Raw genomic sequence first — 18,817 nt, forward strand, 5'->3', positions numbered from 1 at the left:
AGCAAAATCAAACATGGACCCTGATATCAGAGAGCTTAATGGGGAAGATTGATATAAATCAAGTAATCACACAAAAAATTGCACCTGTGAACAATACCATGCAAGGGGATGCCATGAGATTGGCATCAGTCAAGGAGGTCTGGGAGGCATCCCGGGGAAGTGATGTTTGATGATGAGTAGGAGTTAAGTAAGTGAAAAGGAAAGACATCCACACTGTAGGCAGAAAGGATAGCCAGTGCTAAGCCCAGTGGCAGGAAGGAGTGTGGTCATCAGGAAGGACTGAAAGAAGTCCAGTGTGGTGGGACCAGAGAGGCCAAGGGAGAGTGAGGCTCCATTGAGGATGAAGAGGAGGCATGGTGGGTAGACCATCAGAAACTTGCCACAGTAGGGGATTCTCATTCTATGTCGAAAGAATAGGAAACCACTTGTGAGTTTTAAGCAAAGAGGTTAATAAGCTGGATTTACATTTTGGAAAAATCACTCTGGCTTCAGTGTGGATAATGGTTTAGAGAAAAGGGCAGAGTAAATTCAGGAAGACCAGTGGGGAGGCTGTTTCACTTGTGTTAGTTAAGAGCTCTTTCTGTAAAACCCAGGGGATGTGTCAACTCAGTCAAATGAGTCTGATTCGGGGAAGACAGGACCAACGATTACTTAGATCACTGGTGAGTTGATGGGGGAGAGGAGATAGGTCTCAAGAGAAGCTAAGAATAGTCACTGTTCGGGCTTCAAGTTGGCTCCAGGGACACTGCAATCTTGTTACTGCATCATTGGTCATTGTTCCACCATATGGCCATATCACTCTCTCATTGCTTGCTTCTCTTTGTGAGTTTTCTTTTCTCTCCTCCCTCTATCTCCTGACTAATTTCCTTAGCATTTTTCATTTAAATTTGGGAGAGAGAGTTTGATTGGCCTCGCTAATTACTGTTGTCCATATTGGTCAGAGTTTAAATGCCAACCTAGCCCATAGATTGTCACTTAGCCCACCCCATAGATTGTGAGTTAGCCTATACAATTATCTCCCTTAGATCAGGTGATGACCCTGTGCCAACCTCACTGCTTGAGTTAAAACCTAGAGCTAGTCTTCTCAGCAGAGGGCTCTGGGCAGGTTTCCCAGAATCCAGATTTGTAACAAACACTCCAGATGGTCCTGACGTGGACGGCATTGGAGAACTGTTGGTAGTGGTTGAAAAGAGGCTCTGGAGTAGAAAGATCTGAGTTTGAATTCTGACTCTGCCATTTACTAGTTGTGTTACCTGGGGTAAGATCTTTAAAACTGCTACGTCCACTTTCTCATCTGTAAAATAATGCTTTCCTCATGGAATTATTGTGAATACTAGATGAGTTAATGTTGGTGAAGCACTCAGCACAGTGTCTGAAACATGAGGAGTAATCAGTATATCAGAGTCATGGAGAAGATGATGTTAGAGATGACTGTGTCATCAGGGTCCTGGCAGGACCCAGAATCTAACTCAGATGGCACCGGAGACATCTATGAAAGGATTACTCAGTGGGCAGGGTTAGGAAAGTAAACATGGATGTTGAGACATCCAGAGACTAGCAACAGTGTGAGACTTACCACCTTTAGGCGTGAAGGGGCAAGGAGAGGAAATCGCATTATGGAGCCCAGTGAGAGCTGGATTCTTGCAGCAGGGACCACTTGACAGTGCTGTGGTGGAAGGGAGGCAGCCATGGCTAGAAATCAGGCAAAGCAGGGAGGGAGTGGAGAAGAAACACCCCATGCTCTGACCTCCAGCCTGTGTAGCAAGGGAGCCGGGGAAGTGGAGTCTGTAGGAATCAGCCTCCTAGGGCATAGAGAAGGGCAGAGAATGGAATAGGAAAGAGGGTGAACAAATGGGCAAGAAAGAGTATGATGATGCGATGATGATGATAATGATAATGATGATGTCTATGACGATGATGATGGTGATGAAGATGGAAGCAAAATACTAGGAATCAGGTTTATCGCTAAACTTCTTGTGAAAAAACCATTAAAAAAATTCCTCGGTTAACCTGGCCCTTTGGCAAAATGAGGGGGGCACTTGAGTGTACTGAGCTAGGTATCAGTTTGGGGAAAGGAAAGTTGTGGATGGCAAGCAGGGGTTTGACGAATGATTCCATGTGGACTGATAGACAAGCACACGAGACCACCTTTATCACATGATGTTGCCTCTTAGTGCACTATTTGGTCATTGAAATGAGAACTGCAGTTCTTGTTCCTCAGGTGACAGCCAGCTCTCTTAAATCCTATGAGACATCTTACCGGAATATTCTAACCCAAATTAACCTCTTCTTCCTCTCCCTATCCCCGAAGCACATTTTACCTCTATTTTAATACCTCTGATTGTCTGCTTCATATCTGTAATTAAAGATTTGTCTTTTCTTCTCACTAGGTTATGAGTATTATAATAATAAGGATAATAATAATAAATAGCATTGATTTAAACCTCCTAAGTGCCCGACATTGTGCTCTGCACTTTGCATGCCCCTTCGCCTTCAGTTCTTAGAACGCTCTTTTGGTGGCACTGTGGTTATTGTCTGCATTGTGCAGATGCCTTACATGGATGAGGAGATCAGGGCTTGCTCAAGAGCATCCAGCTAATAGGACTTGGGATTCAAGCACAGGTCTTTCTGCCTGCAAGAATCAAGCTCTCAACCACTATCTCCTCAGCAAGGACTATGCCTTAATTATCTTCACATCTTCCTCTCAGGATCTAGCACCATGCTCAGGAAGTGTTTATGAAAGTGGATGTTTGTTGACTACTGTGTGGCCCAGGATCTGGAGTGTGACATCCACTGGGGAAAGTTGGGCATATATCTCCTGCTGGGAGATCCATAGTGTTCAATCTTCCCTCCCTGCTTTCAGAGGAACCTGAGAAGGAAATGGAATCCCCAAGAAGAAGGTGTCATGCCCACCAAAGGAAGAGAAGCCAAGGAGGAAGAGTGTGTTTTGCACGTAGCAGAGCCTCAAAAACTATCCATTTGAATATACTGCAGTTCATGTATGCATTGTCCTGTTGATGGATATTTGAATTGTTTCTAGTTTTGGACTATTACAAATAAAGCTGCTATGAACATTTTTCTACAAGTACTTTTGAGTACTTATGCACTCATTTCTCTTGGATATATAACTAGGAGCGGAACTAATGGGTCCTAGGGTAGATAATGTTTAGTTTTCTTGGAAACTGCCAAATACTTTTCCAAAGGGATTGTTCCGTTTTATACTTCCACCAATAATATGTGAGAGTATGGAATATAATCGACATCCTCAACAAAACTTGGCATTGCCAGTCTTTTTTAAGCTTTATTTATTCTGGTATCACAGTGTCATTTTAATTTGCATTTCCTTGATGACTAATGATAATGATAGTGAGTAGCTTTTCATATGCTTAGGCCATTTGGTTATCTTCTATGGAATACTACTTATCAATAAAAAAGGAGAAACTACAAACACACCCCAAAACGTGAATAAATTGGAAACCCAACATGTTGAATAAAGAAGCCAGACATGTAAAGAATATATATGACATATGATTCTATTTATATGAAGTTCAAGAATAAGAAAAACTACTCTATGGGGAGAGAAGGTAAAATAGTGGTTACCTTTGGAAACAGCATGAGGGGACTTTTGGGGACTAATGACAATGGTTTATATCTCGATGTGGGAGGTGGTCAAATGGGTCTATACAGATCTTCCTCAACTTATGATGGTGTTACATCCTGAGAAACCCACCGTAAGTTGAAAATATCGTAAGTCAAAAATGTATTTAATGCACCTAGCCCAGCCAACATCACAGCTTAGCCTAGCCTACCTTAAACATGCTCAGAACACTTACATTAGCCTACAGGGGGGGAAGCTCATCTAACACAAAGCCTATTTTATAATAAAGTATTGACTATCTCATGTAATTTATTGAACACTGTACTGAAAGTGAAATACAGAATGGTTGGATGGGGACAGAATGGCTGTCAACGTATCGGTTGTTCACCCTCCTGATCATGTGGCTCACTGCGAGCTGCAGCTCGCTGCCCACTGCCCAGCATCATGAGAGAGCATTGTACCACATATCGCTAGCCTGGGAAAAATGTCAAAATTCAAAATTTAAAGTACGGTTTCTACAGAATGCATATTGCTTGTGCATCATCATAAAGTCAAAAAATTGTAAGTTGAACCATCGTAGGTTGGGGACTGTCTATCCATACATACGAAAATTTTACTTCAATAGAACTTACTAAGATTTTGCCAAATGAATTCATTTGAAGAATGAAGTTAAGGAAGCTTGGGTCTCCTCGTTTTGAGGATGCTCTCAAGGAAGGCATTGATCATACTCTTCCACAAAACACCACTGTGGTCCCCGGGCTAAGGGAAAAATACCGCTCCACTCCTTGGCCCACTAATGCTCTGATCTTGTCTTTGAGTACCGCCCTTTCTTCCACCAGGCAAGATACCCCTTAGTCTCAGAAACATACTTCTCCAACTAAGTATGTCTTCAATTCTATTAATGAAGGAGCTCCTTTGCTTTCCAATGGGAACTTAATAGAAATAATTTAGTTTACTGAGTTCTTCTTCAATTTTGTTGCCACAAACTCTGTAGAATAAACTGCAAAGTTGGCCTCCAGGAACTGGGATGACTTGTATTGATGTTTTTTTCAAGACCTAATCTAATTCTGTTATTCTATAGCCAGCTCTGTTCCTTTTCTGCAGTAAAAGGAGACCAGAAACTTACTCTCTTTGTTGCTGAGACAGTATCTTATACTGTAGCCAGGCAATGGCACTCTTAGTTTTAGATGGCAGTGTCATTGCAGCCCCTGGCACTGGCCCCTCCCTGCCACTTTGCTTTTCCTTGATTGATCTTGCCAAGATAGGAAGCAAGTGCAAAAGGACAGTGAAACAAACTTATATAGCTAGATTTTGTTTTCTTAGCCATAATTATAGGCAAGAACACAAGGTTGTTCTAACATAATTTTTATACTCCATCTTTGTAATCTACGGTTTAATGAGCTTCTATTATGTTTTTGATATGGTGCAAGCTTTTTTTTTAACTTTGAAAAATTATGGTAAAACATACATAATGTGAAATTTACCATCTTAACCATTTTTAAGTGTCTAGTTTAGTGGCATTAAGTACGTTCACATTGTTATGCAACCGTCACCACCATCCATTTCCAGAACTATTTTCATCTTGCAAATTGAAACTCCGTACCCATTAAAACAATACTTTCTCATTTCCACTTCTCCCCATTGTATGTATATGCCATACTTCATTTATCCATTTATCCATGGATGGACACTTGGGTTGCTTCCACCTTTTGGCTATTATGAATAATGTTGCTATGAACATGGGTGTACAAATATCTGTTCAAGTCTTTGCTTTCAATTTTTGGGGGTATATACCCAGAAGCTGAATTTCTGGAGCATATGGTAACTCTATTTTAATTTTTTCAAGAACTCTCATACTGTTTTCCATAGCAGCTGTACCATTTTACATTCCTGCCAACAGTACGCAAGGGTTTCTATTTCTCTACCTCCTTGCTGACACTTATTTTCTGTTTTTTCTTTTTTTGATAGTAGCAATTCTAGTGAGGTGGTGTCTCATTGCAGTGTTGATTTGCATTTCCTTAATGATTAGTGATGTTGAAGATCTTTTCGTGTGCCTATTGGTCATTTGTATATCTTCTTTGGAGAAATGTCTATTGTAGTCTTTTGCTCATTTTTTAATCAAGTTGTTTTGTTGTTGTTGTTGAATTGTAAGAGTTCTTTATATATTGTGGGAAAGTTGTGTTTTTGAACATCATCTCATTTAATTCTTCTAATAATATGGAATAGAGGTATCATTAACTCAGCTTTACAGGTGGGGACCCCTGCAATACACATAGAGAAATGAACTTGAAATTTATTCCATAAACAAATATTTATTGAGCACTCATTATGAGTCTGATGCTAGTAAAAGTAATGAGGACACAACAGTGAGACAAAATGGACAAAGAGCCTTATCTTCTTGCAGCATACATTCTAGTAGGGAGACACACAATAAACAAGAGAAATACACAAAATATAGCATACCGTGTGTTTAGAGAACTTCTTTTAACCATTTTTTTAGAGTAGATCTGCTGCAACAAATTCTCTTAGCAGGGAGTGGGGTACCTCATTACTACCAGGTGGGGGTAGAAGTCTAGGCTCCCCACATGGTCTCAGCTGGCACCATGGCAGGTACGACTCGTTACCAACCTTGGAGGATGAAAGTCCCGGCCTCTTGCTGAGCCTTCTCTGACACCATCCTGATGTGATGGTTGGGGCCCTCATTACAGCCTAGAGAGGGTGGAAGTCTACGCTCATCACTTTATCTTTGCTGGTGGGAGTGGGGTGGAGGTGGGGCACAGTTGTCTGTAATGGTGTTTGGCTGCAGGAGAGCAGGTATTTTCTAGAAGTTTTCAGTCTTGCTAGGCTGCCGCTTTCCTGTTCCTTTGGCTAGAGAGAGCAGGCTTTTGTTGGGGCTTTTTTTTGTCTGTGCCCTTTGCTGTTTCAGGTGGGTGGCTTCCCCAGCACCCAGTCTGAGGGAGAGAAGGCAGAAAGAAACCGCAGGGAACTCACTGCCATGTTCTCCCTGTCCCGAGGTTCCTCAGGGTCTGTCTTCTTTGCTCCATCTTTTAGACTTATCTTTGTTATATATACAATGTCCAGGGTTTTCAGTTGTACTTAGCAGGAAGATTAAGGGAAAATATGTCTACTCCATCTTCCTAAAAATGGAAGTCCCTGTGTAATTTTAGAAAGTTAGCTATTTAAATACTGGCTATATACTCACGAACAGGCTCAGAGAGCCTATATTCTGATCTGATACCATACAGTTTATATGACCTCACTTTGTTTCTTTGACAATAACAGTGCCCACATTTGTGGAACTCCACTGCATTCCTGTCACTATCCCAGTTCTCTTCACATACTGTGTGGTCAGGTCCTTATTTATTTATTTATTCTCCTTCTCTCTAATAAGTTTTTTTTTTTTTTTGCTGAGGAAGAGTCACCTGAGCTAATGTCTGTTGCCAATCTTCCTCTTTTTGTATGTGAGCTGCTGCCACAGCATGGCCACTGACAGAGGAGTGGTGTAGGTCCACGCCTGTGAACTGAGCCTGGGCCGCTGGAGCAGAGCGTGTGGAACTTAACTGCTGGGCCACTGGGGCCGGCCCTCTAATAAGTTCTCCATCTACATTTTGTGGGCCCCCTTCTGTATGCCCGTGCTGGTGTGATCTCATAACCATCTGCACTGGGATGCTCTTGTCTTTACAATGGGACCTTGCTGTTAAACCCCTCTGCTGACAGCTAGCACACTCCCACAGACGGGTAGAGGTTCAGGCTTCATGGAAATACAGTTAGTACATAGAAGATTTTGACCCTTTCATGTTACATGTTTTGTGCAACATCTTTCCTTGGTTGTCTGCTCTTAATGAAGTAGTGCTTTTGGATTTGTATCCCAGAAGCCCGCAGGCACTAGGGCCCAAACCTGTTGACAATGCAGAGGGTCCCCTTGTTGGTCCTTTTCCTCTTTGGATGGGCATTGGCCAAACCACTTGGAAAGACTTTGTCTTTGTCATGAGCCCACCCACTGAAGTTGCCAGAAGATGGCCTAAAGCTTTTAGCTGCCTCTCTGATGTAGCAGAAATAAAAATTTCTGAATAAGAATGCTCAACGTTTTATTGGTCTGGGCTTTAATTATCTTACAATGTAATGGGAGAAAAAGTGAGAAGCTTTAATTTTCCATTGGTGACTGTCATTATGCAGACCCTTCTGAAGCTCATTTGAGAGGGAGAAATCGGTTCCGAGACGATCACTGGAGCAGTCTGGGGCCTCTCTCGTGAATAACACATGCCATGTAATTGCAATCAGACAGCCAACGCATATATGTAGAGTCGATGCTTATTATCCTGTCAATTAACACAGAAAATTAAGCAAGATTTTAGGCTTTGTAACTGTTAGTAATCCACTACTCACTAAGAGGGTCTGAAATCTCTTTGGTTAATCCATCGGTTCTTAATTCAGGATTTTAATGCCCACAGGGTGAAGAAATCAGGCGAGAATGCTCAGCTCCACAAAATATGCTGAAAGAGGTTTGACTGAAAGACTGAAGAATTGTTCCGCCTGACAAGGAAATGCTCGCTTGCATTTTCCCGAAATGGTAGCTTATGTGGGGAAAAAGCTTGCTTTCAAAGTCATCTGAAAATGTTTAACTAGCTACATGCAAACTTTCAATTTATTTTTGAATAAATAACACATTTTCATGCTTTAAAACCAAACTTATACAAGGCATATAGTGAAAAATTTCTTTCCTATTCCTGTGCCCCATCTGCCCAGCTCCTTTCTTCTTGTAGTTAAAACCACCGTGGTCTGAATTCCTTATAAAATCTGAATTTTTTTTCTCAAGAAAATCCCAGGCATGGTGTTCATATAGAATCAAGATGGCCTAAGTCCTTTAGGGGACGAGGCACAGAATAAATGAAGACATAAATCCCTAGCTGTAAAACCAGGTATCTGGCAGAGACATGGTGGAGGGATGGTTTCCCTCCCTCCCTCTCTACTGTGGATCCTTCCGAGACTGTGCGCCTGCTGCCTGATTTCTAATGAGCCATCTCCGTGTTTCTGAGGGTGGGAGAAGTCCTAGCACTGTTTAGCTCCCTAATTGGGAGCGTTCGGAGCCTCCACTACCGTGCTGGTGGAGCTCTTGGCTGCTCCCCCAGCCCCGACCCTATGATTAGTCCTTTATGATTGCTCTGTTTCTCCACTCTTAGCTACCCCTGCCTTCCCCTGGGGAACTGGAGCGCTCAGCCTTCACTCAGACCCTTATTGCTCTCAGTTTATGTCTCCAGCACAAGACTTTTCAAACCCAGTGGAAGCTTTTTCTATGCCAGTGTCAGAGTTTGAGATCAATCTGCACCAAAGAAGGAGAATAGAATCTGATATAAATCTTCACTGGTGCTTCTGTGTTAAAGGGAATATGATTTAACCTGGAAAGACTTGGATTCCCAGGAGACTAGCAAGATCTATTTTTTTTAGCACTTTTATTTTACTCTATTTTAGATCACATCCTCACCATAGTGTGCATACGGGGTTTAAAAAATATTGTGTTGATAAAATTGTCCTTTTAAAACTTAAAACAGCTGGCAATATGTCTTGCTAGTGGCATGTTTAAAATTGGACAGATACAAATAAAGATAACCAAGCTGTAAACAGACATATCCAATCTTGAGCCCCCAGAGATATTAACACACTGAAGAATCTATTTGGAGGATTCTAATTTCCCTAACAAAATAGATTTCCTCCTGAGCTCTGATTCAGGGAAGCAGGCATCAGCAAGTTGCCTCGAACTCTCAGCACCCGGCATGATGATAAATTGTTACATGGCAGTCTGCTTGAGCAAATCCCACTACCAATGTTAAGTTGCTAAGCCCTTTGTAAGTTTCGGGGAACACAAAGTGCCTAAAAATAACACCTGAATAAAAATTAGCTGATACTTTAGTTACCTCCACCTGACTATCATTGACACCATTGATCAGCAAGAATTCCTCTCTTCAAATATCTAATTTAGGACAAGCGTTACTTTTGGAAAGAACACACTGGAACACATTTTGAAATAATTTCTTCATAGTTACATGAGTTAGAATAGATTCTTGCTTTTTATATATGTCCATCCATCCATCCGTCTGTCCATCCATCCATCCATCCATTCACAGAGTCATTTCTCACTTGACATTCGATACCCAACACAGGTTGGGTGCCAACTGTATACTAGGCACTGTGCCAACAGCTTGAGGCTACAGATAAGGTTCTCACTTTCAGGATGCTTACATTTTAGCAGAGAAGACAGACAATAAACAAATGTAGAGATTATTGATTTTGATAAGGGAATCTGATATATCGTTATGGAATAACGTGGAGACAAGTTTATGTGGGGACAACATTACTTTTCGGATCAGGGATGGCTTCTCTGACATTTGAGCTGGGTCATAAATAATCAAAGGTTCAGTCACGTGAAGTGCTGGGGGAAGAGCCTTTCAGGAGGAGGAAATAGCAAGAGCAGTTTTGAGGTGCGGAAAGGAGGCCATCGGGACTGGAGCACAGTGACTGAGGAACTGAAGGGTGGCCTTCTCTGCTGTGCTTGGTGGACTGGGTTTATTCTGAGGGTAATGGGGCGTTGTGGAAATGTTTCAGATGTGTTAGAAAGTGGGGAATGGATTACAGTGAGGAACGGATCAGGGTGGGGTGAGAAGAGATGGAGAGTTAGGTTGGAGACTGTTGAAATAGTTGACCTGTGCTGAAGATCAGAAATAAGGCATTTGTACCAGGGATGATGGAAGAGTGGAGGATAAGAGGGGGACAAATTTCATACCTTCCAGAGAGACTCCACAGGATGTGGGGATGTCCCTCCCAAAGAAGGGACTAAAATGACATGGCTTGGGTAACTAACCGTGGAATTGTTAGAGATTCTCTGCCATTTCTAGAGGCAGAGAAAACAGGAGGTATAACAGGCTTGGTGAGAGATGGGGAGCTGAAGGGCAGGAGGAGGGCAGGCAAGTGGAGACTGGGAGGCCTCAGGCACTTTCGTGGAGGCACCAGGGGGCGGCGGACTAAAAGCCTCTTAGCAGTTTCTCCAGATCCACGTAGGACTGAGCTGGAGACTGAGATTGCAGAATTCATTCACCAGACCCGTGCTGCCATTCAGGGATACTAAGGGGAATAAGAGGGTGGTCTTTCCTTTCAGGAAGTCCTTGTCTGGAGCAGAGGATTGAGGGGAATAAATGACGACAGCAGTGTGTGGAATGTGCAAAGTTCATTCAAAAGGACAAGCAGCTCACTCTGCCTGGGGAGGTCCAGGTGGCTTTGTGGAAGAGGTACTCTTTTGTTTGGATCTCAAAAGAGGAGTCAGGGTTAACCAGACAGAGAAAGGCATTCCAAATAAGAGGAACAGTATTTGCAAAGGTATAGAGGTACGGAAGTGGAGGGTATGATTGGCACAAGGCACCTAGAAAAACTGTAGGTGAGTGTGTGTGTGTGTGTGTGTGCGCGCGCGCACACATCTGAGAAAGTCCCAGGGAAATGGCTGGAGATGAACCAAAGCCCCAGAGTAGTTAGTACAAGCTCACATGGTTGCTGTGGCCAGGCAGGTGTTGGGTGAATGAGTGAAGGGAGCTGGAGGGAAGACAATAGGGAATGGTGGGGAGTTTGTCAACCAAGAGCATGCAACTTGGAGCTCCTCTAAAGGGAGCAGAAGCTTCCAAGCTCCAGCCAACCACCACCAGGGGGAAATTCAGGAATTCTGACTTTTCTAAAGGCTGAAATGTAAAATCTCTTGAATTTTAAGTGTTGACCATTAATTCAAAGTAATTGTAAAATATGGTGTGGGCCAAATGAAACACTTCTGTGAGCTGGGTGAGACCACGGGCTGATGATTGCAACCTATGTACTATTGATAAAGGGGCTGCTTTGATTCTGTTCTGTTTCCTCTGCTGGGCGTTGTAGAACTAGTTACAGCCCAGCTGAACTCATGAACTAAGCTACTGGATTACCAGGTAACACTTTCAGGGGCATCAGAGTCCAGCAGTTTATTTCCCCAGGTGTTAAGTGAATACCTACTGTGTACTCAGTGGTGCTCTTTCTCAACTCTTGAAAATGTGCACAAAATCTAGGGTGATCCATTGGAGCTCCACTGCCCAACATGGTGGCCACTAGCCACGTGTGGCTATTTATATTTCAATTTAAATGAACTAAAATTAACTAAAAGTAAAAAATTCAGTTTCTTAGTCATACTGGTCACATTTCCAGCGCTTAATAGTCACAGGTGGCTAGTGGCTACCAATTTGGACATTATAGATACTGAATGTCTTTATCATTATAGAAATTTCTATTGGACAGTGCTGCACTAGATTTTAGGTGATTATTTAACTGGCTGAGATGCTGTTCTGTGAGGAGAGCCAGCTTTGTTCAAAAAATGAACTGAGGCAGTATTTTTATGTGTAGATACAAAACACTGAAAAAATCTATTTTATGTGTCTTTCCAAAGCTAATTCTGTACTGTCTGTGTTATTTCAGATGGAAATGATCTGAAACACTTGAAGGATTAAATAGTTTTCATCTTTCTTTGGCAGTCTTTACCCTGAATGGTTGCATGTTCTGGAATTTCCAACCAATTGTGACTAAGCAAGTTGAGACATGCTCAAGGTTGGGGGCCGTGGCTCTGTACTCGGATGTTTGTAGCAATGGATAGAGTTGGTAGCCTTCTGAAAAGCCTCCAAGAATAAGGAAAGGCATAACGATTCATCTAGCACAAATATATATGCTTAGAAATCAAACATTGTCACTGGAGGAAACAGCTATTTGAGTTTCTACTTCTAACTATTTGAGTTTCTATTCCAGATCAGAAAAATCTGGACTCACACTGTGGCTTCGCCACTTAAAACCAATAGCATCAGAGTCCTCATTTATTTCCTATTATCATACTGTGAGATGAGTTCTATTGTTGTTCTCACTAAAAAACAAACAAAAAAAGGAAACAGAGGGCAGGGAGGAGTTAAATTACTTTCCCAAGGTCAGACAGCTAATAACTGTAGTGGAGTTGTGGTTCAAACCCCGACAGTCCGACTCTGAGGTCAGGTTTCTTAACCACAGTACTCCTATGCCTTTGATCTTTCCTAAGTTTACTTAACTTCTCTGTGCCTCGGTTTCCTCATCTGTAAAATAGGGATAATGCTACCCAGCTCACATGAGTTGTTACAAAGATAAAGCTCACATTATCTGCCAGCTATTGTTGGATTTGTTTAGTTTTAGAAAGGCATTCATTAAGAAAATTTAAAAAATCTCAATCTTAGCATAAAATAAATATGCTTAAACCACAAGGCTACAATTTTTTTCTTTTACCTATCAGATTGGCAAAAACTAAAAATTAGATAATATCCTAATTCGGTGGGCAGGGGAGGGGAAGAGATACTCCTGTACACTGTTGGTGAGAGTATAATTGATATAGTCTCTAAGGAAGGAATTGGCAATATCTATGAAAATTAAGACTACACATATCTTGTGACCACTCCCAGGAATTTATCTTTTAGATAAATTTGCTAATGTGCTCAAAGATGAGTGTTAAGGAATATTCATTGCCGTGATGTTTGTTGTAGAAGAAGGTTGATCTGACAGTCTATGTGTCCCTCAGTAGTGGATGGACTAAATCAGGGGTCGTTAAAATTTTTCTATGAAATTTTCTATACAAAGGGTCAGAGAGCAAATATTTTAGGCTTTTTGGGCCACATCGTCTCCGTTGTTGTAGTGTGAAAGCAGCCATAGATGACATGCAAATGAAGGGCCATGGCTGTGTTTCAAAAAAACTTGATTTACAAAAATAGGTGTCTGACTGTTTTTGGCTTGTGGGCTGTCCTTTGCTCACTCCTGGTCTAAATAAATTATGGTACAGTCATACAAGGGAATACTATGCAGCCATTAAAAGGAATATAGAGCAATCTCTAAGATATACAATTAAGTGGAAAAATCATGATGTCGTAAGCACCTATAGAGTGTCTCCCACACTCCAGGCACTATTCTAAGTGTGCTACATGCATTAATGCATTACTATTCACAGTCACCCTATGAGGTAGCTATTAGTATTACCACCATTTTATAGATGAGAAAACAAAAGCAGGGGCATATTAAGAAACCTGGTTGACTTCCCACAACTAGCAAGTGGTAGAGCCAGGATTCAAACCATGATTCGAAACCCAAGACCAAGCTCTCAGCCTATCACATGCTGCCTCCTAGAAAAGGATGTACCAGGACAGTGTGCTACCTTTTACGTACATAAAAAAAGTGGGATTATACCAGCATTTCTCAACCTTATTTTTCATTAACATCATCTCTAAGGAAACTTTTTAGACACTTGTCTCCTAATGGCCCCTCGATAAAATATTAATAGCACAGATATACAGCATATCTGTTATGTACTGTATTATCTGTGCTTTATACACCGAGTAGGACTTTTCTGCCCTCCTTCTCCCCCGAACCAATTTTCACCCCTTTGGGGGCAATACTTGCCCCGCTTAGAATGAATGAATTGTATGTGCACTTACATCTTCAGGGATCATCTCTGGAAGGATCTATATGAACTTGAGAACAATGGTTGCTTCTAAGCGTACAGTCCAGGAGGGTCAGAAGTAGAAGACCTCTGATTATAAGACTTTCTACAAAAAATGAGGAGAAAGTAAAGAAAGGGCCCCGAGTTGCCAAAACAAATAACCATGTTGCAGAGGAGCGAGAGGCCCCACAAGGGAGTGCCTGCTGAGCCCCTCTCGTTTATCCCAGGCTGGCTGTGGTTCAGGAGCACTAATGAGGCCTCCGAGTCCCCGGGAAGTCCCTGACTGGAAGAGGGTGGCCGTTTCTTACCTCTGGGGGGCAATCTGCTGTCTGGCTTCAGTGGCTCAGTAGACAGCCTCTCCTTCCCTTTTCCACCCAAGAGGATTTCGGGGTTCTTTCTTTCCCACAAACAACTCCAAATAGGAAGAGAGAAATAGATTTTTAGATAGTTCTTTAACCCCCTTGTTAGAAGGCAGCTAGCCCTGCCTTCATCTCTCCTGGAAACTAGAAATCCCCTCTGGGGTCATTACAACGAAACACATTTCCCATTTATTCTCTGTTTCCCAGCAATGAAGACTCTGCTGGACCCAGCAGTACATTTTTTTGGGAAAAAAGGAGTGACGGCAGAGAGAACTGGTAAGAATATTCTTTTAGATTCTAAACTTTGCTCTTATTTGCTAAACCACACCTCTGATCTGGTGTCAAAACACTGTGTGCGTCATGGAGAACTGGGCCCCATAATGATCTGGATCCAACCATGAGTGACCCCTTAGTGCACGTGAATCAATGGAGAGAGTGGAGAGCAGCATTAAAAAACAAATGAAATATAATGGAATGAAGCAGAATTGAATCTAGTAGAAAACAGAGTGTGTCCCATGTGGTCAAGGTAAGGCTTGCATGTGAAATTTTGAATTTAGTGCTCTATGTGTCCTGGGGCATGCTCAAAATGTATCCGTTGTTAAGAATGTCTGTGCTATGAAGAGATGACCCTAGCGATTTGGCTGGGCCTTGCGTGATCATCTGTTGCTTCTGTATAATGCTCACCTCTCCAGCCATCCTCTATTCTGTCACTCTTTTTTACATCCTTCATGGTGTATCAAATATACAAAGTTAGCTTGTTTATTACTTATTAGGGGGGCTAGGGGTACAGAGGGGGAGGGTGGATACAACGGATGCACCTTAACGTGATGCACAGGGATGGGCTTCAGGTGATACCTGTATTATGACCTGTGAATGGTGCAGTTTGCAAACAGGGTAACGAGAAAGAGTCCACTGGAGATGAGTCAATGAGGGCCAAGATGTGCAGGCCCCACAATGCCCACCTGCAGCATGTGGGCACACTGTGAGCTATTTGTAAAGATGTTGGAAACTTTCCAAAGGAGAGTTATGATGCTCTTTCCTCCTCTACCTAGTCACTATGTTACATCACCTATATTATGACAATTTGCATCTTTTATTAACAACCTCTAATATAATAACTTGTATAATGCATCACACTGTTTATTGAGTATCTAGTATATTCTAGTATATTCCAGACACTGAGGATGCAGGAGTGCACAGTCTAGTAAAGTCCCAGCCCTTCATGGAATTTATATTTGAGTGGGAGATATATAAAGGATGAGTAAACAAATGAACACATAATGTAATTTCAGGTCTATGCGTAATCTCTTCCATTGGACTGTAAGAACATTGAGGCAAGAATTGTGTTGACCCTGCTGTTTGTCCAGCCTTATGCTGGACTGAATGAATGTTTGGTACCTCAAGGATCCCATCTGTAAACAGTGCATCTTAATTTACTAGAGCACTTGAGCAGAGAATGTGGTAAACATTGGCTACCTGACGGGAAGCATTGTCAAAGTTGGTATCTCAATATACGATCATTGAAAAGCCATCAGTTGCCACACATTAGTGCTATAGGCTGGGTCATTTGCTAATAGCTGTCAGTTTTAATCATTTCCAGCTACTCAGCACTCTGACTAGGGAAATCTGCTAAGAAATTTAGTTATATCATTTTATCCTTTTCTGATAGGATAGTATGGTAGGCAGAATAATGCACCCCCTCCCCCCTAATGCCAGCATCCTAATCCCCATAACCAAGGATATGTTACATTACATGGCAAAAGGGAACTAAGAATGCTGAGGGAAGTAAGATTGCTAATCACTTAACCCGAACGTCAGAAGATGACCCTGGATTATCCAGGTTGGCCCAATGTGCTCACAAAGGTCTTTAAAAGTGGAAGAGAGAGGCAGAAGAGGAGGTCAGGGAGATGCGCTGTGAGAAGAACTTGACTTGCTGTTGCTGGCTTTGAAGACGGAGAAGGAAGGCCGTGAGCCAAGGAATACAGTGGGCTTCTAAAAGCTCGGAATGACAAGCAAACGGATTCTCCCCTAGAGCCTCTGGAAGGGCACACAGCCCTGCCAACTCCTTGGTTTAACCCAGTGACACCTGTGGTGGTCTTCTCTCTTACAATAATACACATAAGATGATACATTTCTGTTGCTTAAGACACTGTTTGTGGTAATTTTTTTCAGCAGTCAGAGAAAACTAGTGGATGTAGATATCATTATCTCCCATTACATGGATGAGGAGTTGAGGCTCAGAAATGTTGAGGCACTTTCTCAGGATCACACAGCCTGGTTCCAAAGATGGAGTCAAGATTTGAATCCAAGTCTGTCTGACTACAAGCCGATGCTTACTCTCTCCTACTAGGAATTTACGTGATCAATTTATGTTGATAAAGCTAATGACAACATCTACCAATGCCTAACGATGCAGCCTAGCGCTCAGCTCCCAAGTCGTAGATCTGGACCTCAGGTCTCATTTAACGAATTGTTTGTGTTGAAAGATGAGTTCCTCATGAGTGCGCGTGGCGCTACGCTGCTAAGTTCTGTGGAAACATATATCGTTACTAAAAGTGAAATTTTAAAAGAAGGTCTGGGAGCTTCAAGAGAGCAAGATTAATAAAGGATTTGTAAAAAGGGCAGCAAGGCTGAGGGCAATGTGTAAGCTACGGAATGTATCAAATTCTGGAATCAATATGACAGTGGAGATCAGTCAGAATAGACTCGACTGTCTGAGGAGATCAGAGGAGAAAACATCCAGGAGAAATGTCAGTTCACAGGAAAGGAGGGGAAAATATTTGAAGTAAGAAAAACTATTTGAGTTTGTATTTTGTTTTTCTTGTGTTCACCGAAGTGGCATGAAAGCAAGTAACATGTCATGCGAGACTGCTTCTAGGCTTCTAGTAAGTAGGAAGATGACTTGAAGTTCCTATGAGCCAGTGAGTCTCGTTCACAGCACAAGCCAGTCAGACTCTCTTAAGCTACTAGAGGTCAGGCAATCAAAATATGAATACAATAGCCGAGGCTCAAAGGCAACCCCTTTCTGAGCCACCAGGAAACCTCTTAGACTTATTACAACCTCCTTCAAGTGTTTTGTTCAATAAACCAGGGGACCTGCTCCTTTAATGGAAAGACTCAACTACACAAAGTACTTTCTTCAGAAACAGGACTTCCAGGAAGTCCCTCTCTATCCTCATCTTGGCTTTTTATGTCTAGTGTGCATTGTTCATGGGAGTTCAGGGGGCACTGGAGGAGCCAGGGCCATTCTTGGAAGGACTTGTCGCCAAGAGGTTCTGAAGAGCATTCAGCTGAGGCCTAAAACCCAGCAATGACTCAGGCTCGAAGTGACGCCTGTTAAGAAATCATTCTTAGTTCACCTGGACTTTTAGCAGTCTTCATGACTTAAGTAACATTCAGTGAATTGGGTCTCATTTTATCCACATTGGCAAATGATTCTGACAAAAGCTAGCCTTCTAGCTCTCAGGGACTCAGCATCCCCGTGGAAGGTCAGCTGAAGCACCTGATGAACCAGGTCTTTGTGAAATCCGCCCCAGTGGAACAGACAAAGCACTTCTGGCTGAAAATGCAGTAGAACAGCGGGGCAGCGCTGTTGGGCTCTAGCAAGGTGGTTTAGAGCAAGGAGTTTTGGACACAGAGAGACCTGGATTTGAATTTGGGGTCTGCCCACTTCCAGCTCAGTAATCTTGAGCTAACAGCTTACCTAATCTTTACGAATCTCAGTTTTCTCATCTGCTCAATGGGTATGAAAATAGTATTTTTATCTCGCATTTCTTGTGAGCATTAAATAGGAAAAAGGGTATAAAGTGTATAGCATAGTTCTCTGTGCAGAGTAGATGCTCCGTAGATAGTAGCAATTAAGAACTATTTTTATTAGCAAAGGTGATCGCAAGGATTTTGTCATTATGTAAATGCTCTGAACTTTGGTTTTCCAACCTGTTATTAAAATTTCTAGTTGTTATTAAAAATTGTTGTCTTTGGACAGCTAGATAAAATCCCATGGCATATTGAGGTTAAAATCGTATTTATATCCTGGGTAGCCTGGGGAGTCAATGGGAAAAAAATCTCTTAGGACTAAAAGGAAAGGGACTTGTTCTAGTCTCTTTCCTGGTGTTAAGTTGGTGGAGCTACTTAACCTAACTAAATCTCAGTGTGGCAGACACTGTCAGTGGCCTGTTTGTATCCTCTGGAATTCACCATTGCATGTATGGTGAGCTAATGACTCCCAACTGCCAGCACCTGCTATGCTGTCCAAAGCTTTCTCCATCTGCTATAGCCACTAGGCCCATGAACAGGGTGGGCTGAAAGTGCTGGGGAATCATCTCTCTCCCAAAGTAGCTGTTCAGTGACAGACGG

At 42.2% G+C, this 18,817-nt stretch overlaps 1 long non-coding RNA gene across 3 annotated transcripts in view; it reads left to right on the forward strand.

Annotated features, from left to right (window-relative positions):
* LOC139041389 (uncharacterized) overlaps window positions 1-18,817 on the forward strand; it is a 63,459-nt gene that overhangs the window by 40,470 nt on the left and 4,172 nt on the right. Inside the window, exons 1-3 of one of the 3 annotated variants that reach the window (XR_011496449.1) lie at window positions 10,081-10,170; window positions 10,749-10,878; window positions 14,669-14,737. This is a non-coding gene — a long non-coding RNA (uncharacterized lncRNA). Of the gene's footprint in view, window positions 1-10,078; window positions 10,171-10,748; window positions 10,879-14,668; window positions 14,738-18,817 lie in introns of those variants that run through there. The other 2 variants (XR_011496450.1, XR_011496451.1) reach the window with 2 other exon arrangements.

The sequence above is a fragment of the Equus asinus genome, chromosome 21 (genome assembly GCF_041296235.1).
Source record: "Equus asinus isolate D_3611 breed Donkey chromosome 21, EquAss-T2T_v2, whole genome shotgun sequence".
Classification (NCBI taxonomy): domain Eukaryota; kingdom Metazoa; phylum Chordata; class Mammalia; order Perissodactyla; family Equidae; genus Equus; species Equus asinus.